Source organism: Lissotriton vulgaris, chromosome 8 (assembly GCF_964263255.1).
Source record: "Lissotriton vulgaris chromosome 8, aLisVul1.2, whole genome shotgun sequence".
Taxonomy (NCBI): Eukaryota; Metazoa; Chordata; class Amphibia; order Caudata; family Salamandridae; genus Lissotriton; species Lissotriton vulgaris.
Window position 1 is genome coordinate 1,285,275,061 of NC_141696.1, and position 15,394 is coordinate 1,285,290,454.

Sequence of the window (15,394 nt, forward strand, 5' to 3'; positions counted from 1 at the left end):
GTTCTGAAGCTTTATCACAACTCACTACAACACCCAGGCACATGCCCTAAACAATTATTCTGCAACGTGACCTGTGGTGCCTCCAAGGTCCAATATGAGGCCACACTAATGTAATTTTATTGATTGCCTGCATTTGAACAGCATTAAAGTTATACTCTGTCGCTCATGAGATGTGTCCAATTTTTTGTTTCCATCACTGCACATTCAGGAACGTTCAACAGCAATGTTCAAGCTGTCTTCTCAGATCACTGTGAAGCGATTGACCATGAGGGCAAGTTGGTGAATTTCACAGAAAATTGACAGCTCTCAAGCCAGCCTGACTAGGTAAGATCTTTACTGGCCTGTGCCTGTCATTGTCACTTATAACTCCCTCCCTACAAGTCCCATGTCTGTCAAATGTGTATTTGGTCCCATCTGCATATTACACACTAGTCTACACAGGGCAAGGCAGTCACATTTTCCATCTGGGTGGCCAAACACTACCCCAGTTCACAATGGGCAGGCTAGAATGTAGATCATGTTGTGCTCATTGCAGAGGTTTATCCATTGGTTCGTAATACAGACACTAGATTTTCTAGGTCCCATCCTACTCACTTTGGTACAGGCGGTAGCCCCATGCTTTACTGAAACCTAACTATATTTATGTGACCATGGATTTTGAATTGTTTTACTCATGGTTTGTTTTTGCTTTGAATTGAGAACCTGGGGTGTCTATTTATGGTACCATGCATATCCATTTGACACTTACTGTCTCTCACCAGTGCCTTCCATTCCGAACAAAGCCACAATCTACATGTTAACACAACTTGCCCATTCTCCATCGCAAGTAGGCAACCAAACCCTCCACCCCATGCGGTAGATTTTAGAATATGATGAACCAGCTCTTCTACTGGCTTTTAACGTTGCCCTGCACTTATGCACCATCCTGTTTGCCTATGTGAAGGCATTCTCTGACCCCAACCACCCATGCACCTGCAGAGGAGTTACCCAGAAGCGAACTGGGGTGCTGGGACGAGGAGGGAGGAGTAAAACATTTTTTTTAAAAAAGCAGTTACCTTAATACTGCCACCTGCCGCTGCCTCTACTCCGTCCTCCTCTCTGCACCAGGAAGCACACAGCCTCCCAGAATCCCGTCCAATCACAGCGCTGCCCATGGAGCTCAGTCAAGGACTGGGAGGCTGGTCCTGATCTCCACCCAGGCTGAAATGCAACCTGGGTGGAGAACATGCAAAGTGCGCATGACAGTTTGGCCGGCCTGAGACGGCAGGCCAAACTGTCATGCGCAGTTATGATGCAGCCACCACTCCTCCTCCCAGTGACGTGGGGAGTGCCGCCCTGCCCACCCTAACCTACCCTGGCTTCAACTACTATCTGAATTCAAAAAATTAAATGATAATAACGGAACGGTATTACCATTTTATTTTTTGTATTCAGCTTGCGGTTGAAGCAGTGGCGCGATGCTCCTCCTCCTTAGCGGATGAGCCGCCGCTGCACTTACCCGAAACCTGCCCAGACTAATGGAGCTGCGGGTAGTTTTGGCTTTTAAATTGTGTAGAGGGCCTTCCGCAGTTTCTTTTCACTGATATTCAATATCAATATTACTGAATGTTTAAAAAGTACTTCACTTGAGACATCACTATCATCGCATCCTGGGTAGTCGTTCACTAGACACACACATGCTCACTACCTGTTAACACACTGCTATGAAACTCTGAAATGCTGAATTCTGCTACTCATTTGTGTCTTTTCCACCATGTAGTGATCATTGCTATTGTCTACCCATAAAGTAGAGACATGGCACATACATCTTCGGGAAACATGGCAATTGTAATAAGGCCACACTTATGTGTTAAGATTAAATCACTCAGAGGTCACTGCTGTGAAGTTACCAGTGACTTTCAATATAATGCATAAGGAAGCTGAATTGATAACTAGGAAGCGTGAGGTCTCAGTCTTGATATGAGCTTTGGCTGAGCGTCCTCAAAATTAAATAATCCAACGCCTAGAAAGTAAAAGCAGGTTTCTGTGAGGGATGAATGATGAAGCAATAAATTCCATTACCACGCGTGCCATTGCAACACGGGTATTACAAGGTAAGTGCCATTACCATGCATTTCCATCACAACACAATTTTTACCACACTTATGCCTTTATCACACATTCCTTTACCACACAAATGTAAGTATTTCACAGCTAAGTATAAACCCTTTCTATTTATATAAATTAAGACATGTGAGGCAATGTAAAAGGTAGGTACAAACCATATTTTTGTGTGGGTGTGTGTATATATATAAATAATATATATATATATATATATATATATATATATATATATATATATATATATATATATATATATATATATATATATATATATATATTATATATGGTTATATTTTTTAAATCAATATTAACACCCATAACCCCTCAAACCAATACACACCCTAAACCCAATAATTACCCTTGCCACCCCAAAGACCATACCTACCCTAAAATACTCATTGCCTCCCAAAATCCTACACCTACTCTAAACCCCAAAAGTAACCTTGCCACCCAAAACCCCAAACCCACCCTAAATCCTAAAAATACACTTGACACCCAAAATCCCATACCCACCCTAACCCCTATAAATAACCTTACCACCCAAAAACCCATACCCACACTAAACACTGAAAATACCCCTGCCACCCAAAAACCTAATCGGACCCTAAAATCTAAAATTGCCATTACCACCCAAAACCCCAAACCCACCCTCAACCCTAAAATGACCATTTCCTCCCAAAAACCCAAACCCATCCTGAACCCTAACAATACCATTGCCACCCAAAATTCCATACCCACTCTAAACCCTAAAATTACCCTTGCCATCCAAAAACCTAAACACACCCTAAACCCCCAAAAATATCCTTGCCACCCAAAAACCAACACCAACCCTAAACCCTAACAATACCCTTGTCACCAAAAAACCCATCCCTACCCTAAACCATAAAATGTGTCCTTGAAACCATCATTTGTTTACATGGTCTTGCTGGATGTTTGCTGGAGCTCATGTCACAAATAATACAAAAAATACATAATGGGGCTTTGGTTCAGCCACTGGTTGCTTTACACGTACTAGGCTACCAAAGGAGAGCTTGGCATGGACGGTGAAGCTTCTATGCACTACAATAAAGGCACTACAGAGGAAGCATGATGTTCTCAATCTTATTCTGCACGCCTATCATTTTGCAAACCGTGGCTGTAGCTCTGTCGCCTCCTCTTTCTCCTCATCCCCTCTTGTTCTGCAGCCCTTAATTGCACATCTGCCTCCATCTTAAGTCCTATGGGGGATGCAGTGCATGGTTGTTGGTCATTATAATGCAGAAAGGGGGACAACATGTGCCAGGGTTATCTCTCGCCTATGAGGGTAGCAGCAGGTCAGCACTAGAGGAAACACCACTGGTGAAAAATTCAGGCCCACAATCCTGATTCCAGTTCTGGAGCGCGAACCACCACCACTCCCACCGGGACACCCATTTTTAAATTTAGAACACTAAACAGCCCCCGCCCCCATACCACTGTTCTCAATTTACTATAATGTTGTGCTCCGGTCTACAAAAAATAATTTAAAGATATGAGCCATGTGATTGTCATCCTATATTAAACATGGGACTTTGACAGTTTCTGAAGGGCCAGAATACAACTTGCCTTACTCTGCAGCAATAAGACCAAGCCTGCCTCAGCAGGAACAACCCTAGCATACAGCTTTATAAAGCCCTGAAGGTGGATGCTTGAAAACCAATGTGGCCTACACATAAAAAATGGAATTACTTGTTCCAGAGATAGCAGAATAATCTGGAGGAAGTATGAGATATTGACTGAGGCACTAAAATTGTCTGTTTTGCCTTTTTTCCATTGAGTAGCACACAGACCAACTGAACAGACATAGCTGGTTCTGTCCCAAAACAGTTTTAAGAGAAACGGCTCAACCCCCAGCCAACCAACTGTATTACATACAGAGGGTAATTGCCCAAAGAATGCATGCTAAGTAACGGAAACTGGTCATATATTTTTTTTATTTTAAATACTATACACACCATAAAAACTTAAAGCATCATTTAAAAGAAACAGGTCAGAACTGATCACGATTTATGCACGATTTAAGGCCTACCTTACTGCAAATCTCTATTAGGCAAAGCCGGTCACACTAGTCAAAGTTTTTATCTTAGGACTTATAGGATTTTTTCAATTCTCAAATCCTCTAGCAGGGTAATGAAATGTGTTGACGCCAGAAAGGGCTCCTCTACATCTTATATATCATTGTCAAGCTTCCAGTGAATCTTTCAGCTTTGTAGAAAGCTCTTTTAGCAGGATAAAGTAGAACTTTATTGTCGCAGATGCCTTGTCGCTGCTGGCGTGGATATGCTCCTCTCCACCGTCCAAGTTGTTCCCTCTAGAATTAGCCCGTTTTTTTTTTTTTTAAATCCTTCAGTAGCACAAGGCTGGCAGCTATAGCCAGACAGGGCTCCACAAGGCCAGATATTCATTTACTGTGAGGTTCAGCTGAAGCCTTTTTCTTTGGGACAAAAAGCTTTGAGCAGGAAAAACCTAGATATCTTGCCCGAGTGAACCCTCCATTGGGAAGCATCCTCGTTATGGATCTCCACTTCAAAAGGAAGAACTGTGAAAATGCCAACTAGTAGTGTCTCCTTCTCAAATGTCTAATCCCTGCTGAGAAGTCACAGTTAATACCACTCAAGTCTTCCTGCTCCTGGAGGCTGCATCTTTGCCTGCAGTTGGAGAGTTGATAACAGCCAACCAGCAATGTGTATTCAGTGTCTGGAGCAGGGCCTCTTAGCAATTCAGTTGTAAACCAGTTGTACATGTATCATGTACATGTGCGGGGCAGCCTGTGAAGCAGGCGCCATGGTAATAAAAAAATCATCATGAAAGCGGGTGCTGTGCTAAAACATCAACAGGGCCGGCTCTAGGCTCATGGTGGCCCTGAGCAGGGAGCGTAGGTAGGGGGCCCCGGAAGAGGGGGTCCGGGCGGGGCGTAGCGTGCAGGCCAGTAAAGAGGGGAGGGGGTCAGGGAGTTTAGAAGTGGAACAGAGCCGGAGGCCGCCAAATCCCTGCCAGGGGCCACCACGCAAATATGTATCCATCCTCAGAGGATTAATATATTAAGGATATATATTGGCGTGGTGGCCCCTGGGGTTTGGTGGCCCTGTGCAGGTGCACAGCTTGCACATGCCTAGAGCCGGCCCTGACATCAAGCACAGCGTCCATGCATATTAAAGTTATGCGCATGGAGGTCCATGAAGTGGGTGCCATGGTTAGCAGGAAATAAAAGAAGTAGTCCCTTCTATAAACACTTACAGTGTAAGTAAACTGTAGATGGTCGGTGCTCCTCAGCACAAAACGGAAATTATGTATCGGAAGCACCAACCAATAAGGAGCCACGAAAGAAGAGCAATGCAGTAGTGAACCAATGGCAAGCAGCAGGCGGGATTTCAGACAGAGAATGCGCGCTCCCTAGGCTTGACCTAAAAACAATTAACAGATGTCAAATGCTGCCATTCCAATAGACAACACCCTGTGTTATGCATTGAAAGCCTCTACCACATTTATGATAAACCTAAAGATGCCACTGTTAAGACTTGACTGGAAGGAACATGGATAAAACTGCAGTCTGTCGTCCATCCTGCATAAGTCAGACTTTGCTGTTTCTATTTGACTGTTGAGTGGACTACGAGGCCAGGGCGGCATCTCAAATGAAGTGATAGATTATGCAGCATGAAGGCCCGCAGTTCAAATAAGCTACAGAGGCTAGATAGCACTTCAGTTAAGAACTGTCCTACGGCCCTATACAAATAAAATAAAAAACACAAACAATCTGGAGGACACTGCACCAAACAATATTGACAACATGGGTAAAAGTAACAATAACAGTGGAAACTTAACTTTGAAATGAAAGCGATTCTTCAAGGGATGAATTACTGCGAACCTTATAAATCGAGATTCACAAATCAACTGATAATACAGAAGGTTGAGAGGAAGATATGAAAACCATCCTCCTCCAAAAGAAAAACAGTTTGCAATAAATAGACAATACAACTGACTACTTGCCCTGAAGTAGTGGGGGAAAGAGTGGACTAACAAAATACCAGATTAGGTGGAGCAGAACAATTTATGAATGATATATAGGAGAGATCTACTGCTATCAATGAAAGGCTACAGCTGCTAGAATACAACTTAAGAGACAATCTGCAACAAAAAGGAAAACCTACAATATAGGTCAAGATTTTGCAATATTCATATTACTGGACTTGCGGAATCAACTGCAATGGGCAGAATGGAAATATACATTGACAGCATGATTACAGAAATATCTGACAAGGAACGCCGATCGTCGATGTCAGTGATTGAATGGGCAAACAGAACTCTTACATCCAGATAACCTCCATGAGCACCACTGAGACCTGTGATTGCTAAACGTTTGAGCTATTGAGATCCTGGTATTATCATACCCCTGGCGAGAGATATCAGGAGTTCTTTTTTTCAATGAAATGATATTCAGAAGAAACTTGGTAACATAAGTTTCTGTATTGGTTTCAAATGCTTGCGAGTCCAGTAACACGTGTTAAATAAGCATTGGCAAAGCCAATTGGTCTTGCCTTGGCAGGCTGTAGAATGAATATCTGTTTATAATAAGCTTAAAGGTACACAAGAAGGGAAAAAGAAACAATGTGACTACCTGGCTGTCGCTGTCATTGCCTACATTAAAAGTCTGAAAGTAAAAAATCATTAACTGATGTCGCCATTTTACTAGTGATGTTTTTGAAATAACAAGCCTTTCTGTTGTGATGCTCATTTCACTATTATTTGTGAAGGAAATTAGAATAAATTGCCACCTAACCAAACTCTCAAAACGCAGGCAGTTACAGTGTTAAACGTTATAACTTTTTTGAAAAAACTGAAAATAAATCACATTCTAACTGGACACGCAAAAAGAAGGCAAAATACCTGGTCTGTATTTAATTTTAACATTAGAAAAATAAAATAGAAAAACCAATGTATAAAAGCTTTGGCGCTGAAAAGAAGGAAACTATTTTTACAGGACTGTGAACAATATGGAAGGGCTTTGTGCAGTCATTCATAATGAAAGTAGCTAGTGAGTATACTGGGCTGTGCCACTGTCAAGTGTTGTGACGGGCAGAAGATAAATGTGATTGACAGTTTATCAGACCAATTGAATATATTTACTAACTAATAATATAGTTTAATAAGCTTTTTTAATTTTCCTGATACATTACCACAGGGAGATCTCCCCCGAACTGTGGAGTCTCCCTATGGTAAAGAACAGGGAATGTAAAAAAAACGTATTTACCAGAAAAAATAGTAAGAACACTTTTTATGTTAAATATTTATGCAAATTAATTTCATGTTTTTATTTTAAAATAGAACATACTAAAAATGTTACAGCAATATTAACTTAATTTTGATTTAAATCTTTAACTATTTTAAATATATTAATTTATATTAAAAATTTCAATGAAAAACACATTCCCATCTAAAGTAAAAAACATAATGTTTTACGATGCATTAATGATCATGTAAAACAATTAATAAAATTAATTAAAATGATGTGAATATATTTTAATAAAAAAATTATTTCAATTTATAGATAAAAAAGGTTAAAATATGACGAACAAATAGGGCAGATGCGACAACAGATCAACTCCCTCCAGACTCAAGCAGATGATGCTGAAGGACCGGCCCGACAAAATAATCTGAGAATTGTTGGATTTCCGGATGGACTGGAGGGCCCAAACCCGATGACTTACATCGAAAACTGGCTGAAAACTAACGTGGCCCCAGAGTGGGGAGTTCCACCACAGTGCCCTCATGATGGCTGTTCCCGAATCCTACACTATCATATCCTGGATTGTCAGGGGCATGGGTATGATTCACAAGCGCCATCGCATAGCAGCACAATTACACCGCCACAAGGCCCAAATAGTTTATTTGCAGGAAACACACCTACTGTCCTCTGACACCATGAAACCGCAGCAGCGTTGGAGGGGGCAATTTTATGCCACAGCATATTCCGCCTTTTCTAGAGGGACTGCAATATGGGTACAGAAGGGAGTCCCCTTCTCTCTTACTGAGAGTAGGATTGATGATCAAGGGCGGTATGTGCTCCTACGGGGAACTTTAGATGGGACACAAGTGGTGTTAGTGTCCCTTTATGCACCAAATGTAGATCAAGATGCCTTTCTGGCCCGGCTCTCCCTGGCACTTTCAGACTGGTCACACTATCCATGGTTATTAGGAGGGGATCTTAATGCGGTATTTGATGAATGCATGAACCGGTCCCACCCTCCCTTGTCGAACACTGCTGGCCGCTCCCAAGCTGCTGCGCTGACACGTTGGGCCCGGCATTGGACTCTAGAAGATATTTGGAGGTCCCAACATGCTGATATGCGTGAATATTCCTTCTATCCTACCCCCACAAGCTACACACCCGCCTGGATTATTTTCTATGCTCGTCTGGGCTGTCATCGTCAATTTCAGACTGTTCTTATTTTGGCAAGACAATCTCAGATCACAATCCCATAGAATTAACAATCCAAGGGGAGCGTCTTCCCACACCTATCCCGACTTGGCGAATGCAACCCATGCATTTGAAGGACCAGGTATACAGAGACACATTAGATACGGCCATAACTACATACTTCACACTTAATGAGGGTACAGCAACGACTCACTTCCTGGAATGGGAAGTCTTTAAGGTGACGATCCGAAGTGTCTCATTGAGCTCCTCAGTGGGATGTAGACAGGAAACGGTTAAGGACCTCACAGAGCTGGAGGGGGAATTGCAGGCACAGGAGAGGGCGGCTCAGGAGAGCGAAGATGGTTTGACACACTTGAAGTCAGCTAGGATTCAGAATGCAGAGCTGCTAGAACGTCTTCGAGTGATTGACTTTAATGTATACACGCTACGGACACATTCTGAGGCGGACCGTGCCGGCACCTTATTGGCAAAATAAATTGCACCTCCGAGATACCCCAATCTCATATAGGCACTCAATACTAACCAACACTCGCTAGTCACCACCCAGACTGAAATAAACTCCACATTCCAAACTACTATACCACCCTATATGTTGCTCCCCAGTCCGACATGACAGACACTATCATGTGTTTTCTTGCAAAGATAGACCTCCCAGTTATTTCCTACTCTGATGCCCGGACCATGACAGCCCCGATTACAATAGCAGAGATTCGTTTGGCGATCAAGTCACTAGCTCGTAACAAAGTTCTGGGCTCTGACTGGCTACCTATTGAATTTTACTCGACCTTCGCCACAGCACTGATCCCTACATTTCTGCAGTTTTACACTATCTCCCTAGCCGAAGGTACATTACCCCCCATAACTAGAATGGCATTGGTTACCTCCTGGTTGAAACCTGATAAGGCTCCTCTCTAGCTCACATCCTACAGGCCCCTCTTAATCCTTAATACGGAGTATAAGATACTCAGTAAACTCCTGGCATCTCGGCTATTATCCATGCTCCCTCAGCTCATACACGTAGATCAGTGTGGGTTTGTACCCAAATGCAGCAACTCTCTAAATATTCACCGGTTCTCTGCTATCCTGCATGCAGACGCAGCAAATGCTCCTCATGCTGGCTGTTTATCCTTGGATACAGGCCAAGCTTTTAATACTCTGACCTGGCCTTGTATGTTGGCTGTCCTGTCCAAGTTTGGGCTGCCTCTAGCATACTGTAATTGGATCAAGTTGCTCTACACTAACCCCACAGCCCATGCAAAAACGGGTTTGATTATATCGCCAGCGTATTTTATTTATTGCGGGACGCGTCAGGGTTGTCCCTTATCACCGTTACTGTTCGTCCTTGCATTCGAACCTCTTGCCCAATGTCTGCGGCAGGCTATGGTCCCATATGGCATTCCCATGGATGGCACAATCCACTCTGTGTCACTCTATGCAGATGACAAGTTATTGTATTTTCGAGACTTGCATACAAGTATGCATAAAATAGCGGATGTGTTTTCACAATTCGGAGAATTGTCCAGGTTATGCCTTAATGCCTCTAAGTGTATAGCTTTTTCTTTCAATAATATGTATGCCAACCCCTATTTAATGTTCGGCAGATGGCAGGGTAGGGTGGAACCGTTACATTGAAATATTTGGTTAGTGAAACTGGATTTAAAAGACTCATACTTCACGATACCTATGGTGAAGGAAAGTCCGAGATATTTACGATTCAGATGGAGAGTTGAGCACTGGGTGAGACGCCTCTCCAACATTTATAATTTGGGGAATGGCTCCTCCACATCTCCACCCGGCTACCTGCGTGGCCCTTAAGGTCTGGAAGGAAGTAGCTGAGTGTCCGTGGGTTGGACAGGATGACTTACACTGGGGACTCCTCTTTGGGCGGGCACTGACATGTGTCAGGTTGCTAAGGTGTAGGGGTCCCAGTGCTGAGACCTTATTGGCATCTGATGGGTGGAAGACATAATTAAAGACAATTCACTTAGGACCTTCGCTGATTTCAAAGGGGAGCATGGTCTCCATTGGACCCAATTTTATAAATATTTACAACTCCTTCATGCCGTTTTAATCTATATTGCACATTTGGATGATATCCGAAAATTCAGCCCACTGGAGGAAAAAATACTCCTGACGGACCATCCACTGCGTAAGATTTCCAACGTCTGTCCTTCCTCAGGCCTCAATGACCCAGAAGCCTTTGGGACCCTTCAGGAGGTTTAGACTCGTGACTTACGCCCCCTTATGGATGAGGACTGGAGGGTGGCGCTGGCATCTCAGTGAGAGGCGGTCTCCCAATACTGCCTGATACAGCTGCACTACCTACAGCAGGACTATTTTACAAGGGAGAGACTGCAGAGAATGGGCTGATTGAATCTGCCAGCTACTTTCACTGTCAGACAGAGTCAGGAGATTTTCAACACACAGTCTGGAGCTGTGATATTTTGGTTCCCTTCTGAGAGGGGATGTTGGGACATACCTTACAAAGGACCCCGCAACTGCGCCTTGTTGCACATCACAGAGTGGGTGAATGGCAACGGATACAAGCGGGTCTTGCTTTGGCTGTGGCTTTCAATTGCCAAACAGGATATTGTGAAATCATGGAAGGATACCTGGCCCCTCCTTCGAGTGCTGGAAAGGGGGACATAGATCGTAGTTGGAGGGCCATATCTATATAGCAAGGGCATACCCAAAGAAATATTACAAAATATGGGAAGGGTGGGCAGTCTTTTGTGGTATGCATTTGGAACCATGCTCCCAGCAGGAATGCTCTCTTGAGCTCGAAGTCAGATCACTCACAGCATAATCATGCCACAGTTGCAGGTGGGATGGGAGTGATGGGAGGCGTGCTGCAAACCGTATCATGATCAAGGTGGGATGTGGTGCTGCTGGTGGGTGCATCGTTGTTTTGTTTTACTGTATTGTTTATTGTTGTTGCTGTTTGCACTGCTGGGCCAGAGAGTCCCATTGATCTGATTTACGCCAGCCTGAGTGTGACATTGTCTAGCTGCTGTCTGCTTATATTGTCTTGATTTGCTGTCAAACATGCACAAAATGTTTCAGATAAAAAAAATAATCATCCCTTGAATCTGGACTTGAAAGGGATGAAGCAGTTTAGTGCTTATTATTGTTTCGGTACAATTGTTCCGGGTGACCTCACTCAAGAATGACCAGATAGATGCCCTTAGGTCATATTGGAGGGAGAATAGGCAGTTTCCTTATTGTTTTTATTTCCTCTCAAAGACTCATGAGACATATCCCTCAATTGGGTTGCTCATCATAACAGGACTGACAGAATTGGTGGTCTTCCTGATATTTTCATAACATTTCTAAGGTCGATTTTCGACTACGTCAATTTCAGTTCTGAAGAAAGACGATTTCACTTCAAAAATGATTTTTTGGGTGTCAGTTATGCCCTGAGAAGCTTCCATACTTAATTGATGTGTGTAGCCATGTTTTCTATTTATCAACCTTGTGTTCCTGCTGCTTTTTATTTCATGATCAAAATGCATTAACTTGCTTTTGAATGATTTATGATTCTTTAATGCATACGAAGAAATTAATAAAGTTTTCATATTCAAAACAGGGACTCGAAATGTGCCGATTGGCAACTAATAAAGTTTCCGGACAACCCATCAATTTAAAGGAATTGCATACTGAACATCAAATTTATAATGCTTACAAAGTGTCATAGTACGATTATATATATATGGCAAATATCAATGAGTCAATGATAGAATATCCTTATTTGAATTGATACTGGGCAGTCTGAATCCATAGTGTTCTTTGTTAATTATAATCCAATCCAAATTTAATGAAGATAACAGTCTATAACATGAAATTTTGGTTGTACGTTTATGCATTTTAATCATGATTCGAAATCAAGAGTATTATGATTTTCAGTTTTGTTACGTTATAATTGTATAAATCAGGTTTAGCGTTGTAAGAAGTGTGTTGTCTATATTCATGAACTGTAAAACTATTTATTTTGGCAACGAGCACATTGCATCATTAGACAAAGGCTCACTGACGAAACGTGTCGTTTTTTGTGTGCACAATAAACTATTGTGCTGTCCCGTGGCGTGCCGCATTCTTTTTTTGTATTTGCGGAAAATGGCTATGATATATATATATATATATAAATAAACCTCGTATTTTTCCAGTCGTTTCTTCATCTGCGTGAGCTCCGCAAGTGGTGGGAAGGCACATCACTTCAGGGGTACATAGAAGTAAAAAGAGTGCCAAGGGGTCTGCGGATATTTACAATCCCCGCCTACGAGAACCCGCACCCTCTGCTCCTGGAAACATGGGCAGCACACATTGCCAAATCTTGTGAAGGGATGCTGGAAATCCTGGTACAATTCACTTGGAGTGACAGGGACAAGGTCCTCCAGGACATTGAAACCTTGGAGACGGAACTAGCACTGAATGAAGACAAGGAACAGCAGGAACAGTTGAGGGCCCTGATGAAGAAATGACTGGAAAAATACGAGGTGAAAATCCGTACACGGAAACAAGAAAAATTTGACAGAGACGAAAGGGACTACGCCATGGGGCGAGTCCTTACGTTCGCTAAAAAGTATGATCAAACGCGGAAGGGTCTGATTAGCAAGAACAAAGCGGCTGGTGCGGCTGCACCAACGAATGTGGAAACATCTGAGTCTGAAGTTACAGAGGGAGAACAATCAGAAGATGAAACCAGGCGTACCCCGAAACACACAGAGGATACCCCTTTTCAACAAGAGTTCCAACTGATCCGAATGAACTGGCTGAGGGGAGGGAAGAACAAACCCCCAGAAAACGGAGGAAAACCAGAAGAGGTGGTCGGAAAAGCAAGGGAAAGAGGGAAAGCGGTGACCGCGGAGGCTCCAGCACGCAAAGCGAGAGGCAAAAGGGGAGCAAGATGGTAGGATCTGAAGGACATACAGATCACCTTACAATCATCAACTTATCTGCAAGAACTCTTTCATCCGAAGAAGAATCAGTACTCAAACTGGGATTAACCTTCTTCCCTAATAACAATCTCGAGTACACTCAGACCAGAATCGATCTATTTCAGTTCATTAGAAGGCTCCGTCTACACAAGTACTTCAAAACTAAACCAACTACAGATGAAGCAAAAATGATCCGATCACGTTTTAAAGACACAGATCTCCTAAAAGTCAGTGATTTGACATCCCTGGAACTGCTGGAAGAACTACGACATGAGAGTGCGGCAGTGGTGATGCCAACACCGACAGAAACCCTGACTCAGAGATTGAGGGCAGTTGAGGTGGAACAGGAAGTCCGAATAGTGGTCTCAAACCTAAATCTAAGTTTGTACCTCCAACACAAACGGATATGATAGACACTTTTTCGGAACTGGTGATCAAGGATCTAAGGAATATGCGCATGCATAAAAAAGTATCTGGATGAAGGAACAATCTGACCGAAAAACAACGGGCGGCCTTGAAAACACTGGCCGCGGATACTTCCATAGTCTGTAAACCCTCAGACAAGGGTGGTAACGTGGTCATATTGTTACGGGAGGAGTACATCCAGGAAGCTATGCGCCAACTACAAGACGAGACCTGCTATGAACTAACCACCAAACAACGATACCAATCAAGTATTGATGAGTTACATGAATTACTCAAAAAATTGCGTGATAAACAGATGCTCGAGACTGAAGAATATTTTTTTCTTAAAACAACACATCCAGTTACCCCCACCTTCTATTACTTGCCCAAAGTACATAAGAGGATGGACAAGCCACCGGGGCACCCTATTATTTCATCTATGGGCAGCCTCACTGAGAATCTCTCTAAATTCTTAGACCACTTTTTGTTTGAAATGGTTTTGGGACTTAAGTCATATATTCGTGACACTGCCGATTTCATTGAAAAAATCGAAACTATTGACTGGCACCCAGGGTATTGCCTACTGACACTTGATATCACCAGCCTCTACACGAGCATCGAGCATGCACAAGGGATGAAGGCGATAGATTACTTTCTAGGAAAGAGATCTTTGAAATACGCCAAACACAATAGCATGCTGATGGAGTTAATTGCATTCTGTCTCCATAACAACATTTTCTTGTTTCAGGATGCTCTATATAGACAGCTCTCCGGTACAGCCATGGGTTCCTGCTTCGCCCCCAGCTACGCAAATTTATTCATCGGCTGGTGGGAGGAGCAGGAGGCCTGGGCCCCGGAGAAGGAGCAATGGTCTAACTCTATCGTTTCATGGTATCGTTACATAGACGATCTTTGCATAGTATGGAATGGCTCGGTTGAGACAGCTCATCAATACATTGCAGTGTTGAATGAGAATGACTGTAACCTGATCTTCACTGGCCAGGCTAGCACAAGTGAGGCAGTGTACCTAGATTTAAAAGTGGAGGTGACAGAGAACAAGATCAAAACCTCCCTTTATTTTCTATAAAGGCAGGAAATAGTACGCTACATGTGTCCAGTAACCACCCCCAAAAACTTATCAAAAGCATACCCTATGGCGAGCTATTAAGGTTGAAGCGCAATTGTTCAACCAATGAAGATTTTGAGCTTGCGGCAAAGGAGAGTAATGAGAGATTTGAAGCCAGGGGGTACAGTAAAAAATTGCTACAGAACACTCTAGAAAGGGTTAGGATACCATCGAGAAACACCCTATTCATCAAAAAGAGCAAACCCATGACTGACACAGGGAAATTCAGAATGATCACCCCCTACCTCCAAGATTGCCAACAACTCAGAACAATTCTGAAGAGACATTGGCACATTTTGAAAAGTGATAATATCATAGGAAGTGATGTGCCTGACAATCCCCTAATCACCTTCAAAAGAGCTCGGTCATTAA

General features: G+C 42.9%; 1 protein-coding gene across 1 annotated transcript in view; it reads left to right on the top strand.

Moving 5' to 3' along the window:
* The first annotated feature begins 208 nt into the window (after window positions 1-208).
* The window catches only part of GJA3 (gap junction protein alpha 3), a 257,445-nt gene continuing 242,259 nt past the window's right edge, over window positions 209-15,394 (top strand). The window contains exon 1 of the mRNA XM_086933470.1: window positions 209-324. The gene's annotated coding sequence lies outside the window, so the exon portion shown is untranslated. The remainder of the gene's footprint in view (window positions 325-15,394) is intronic.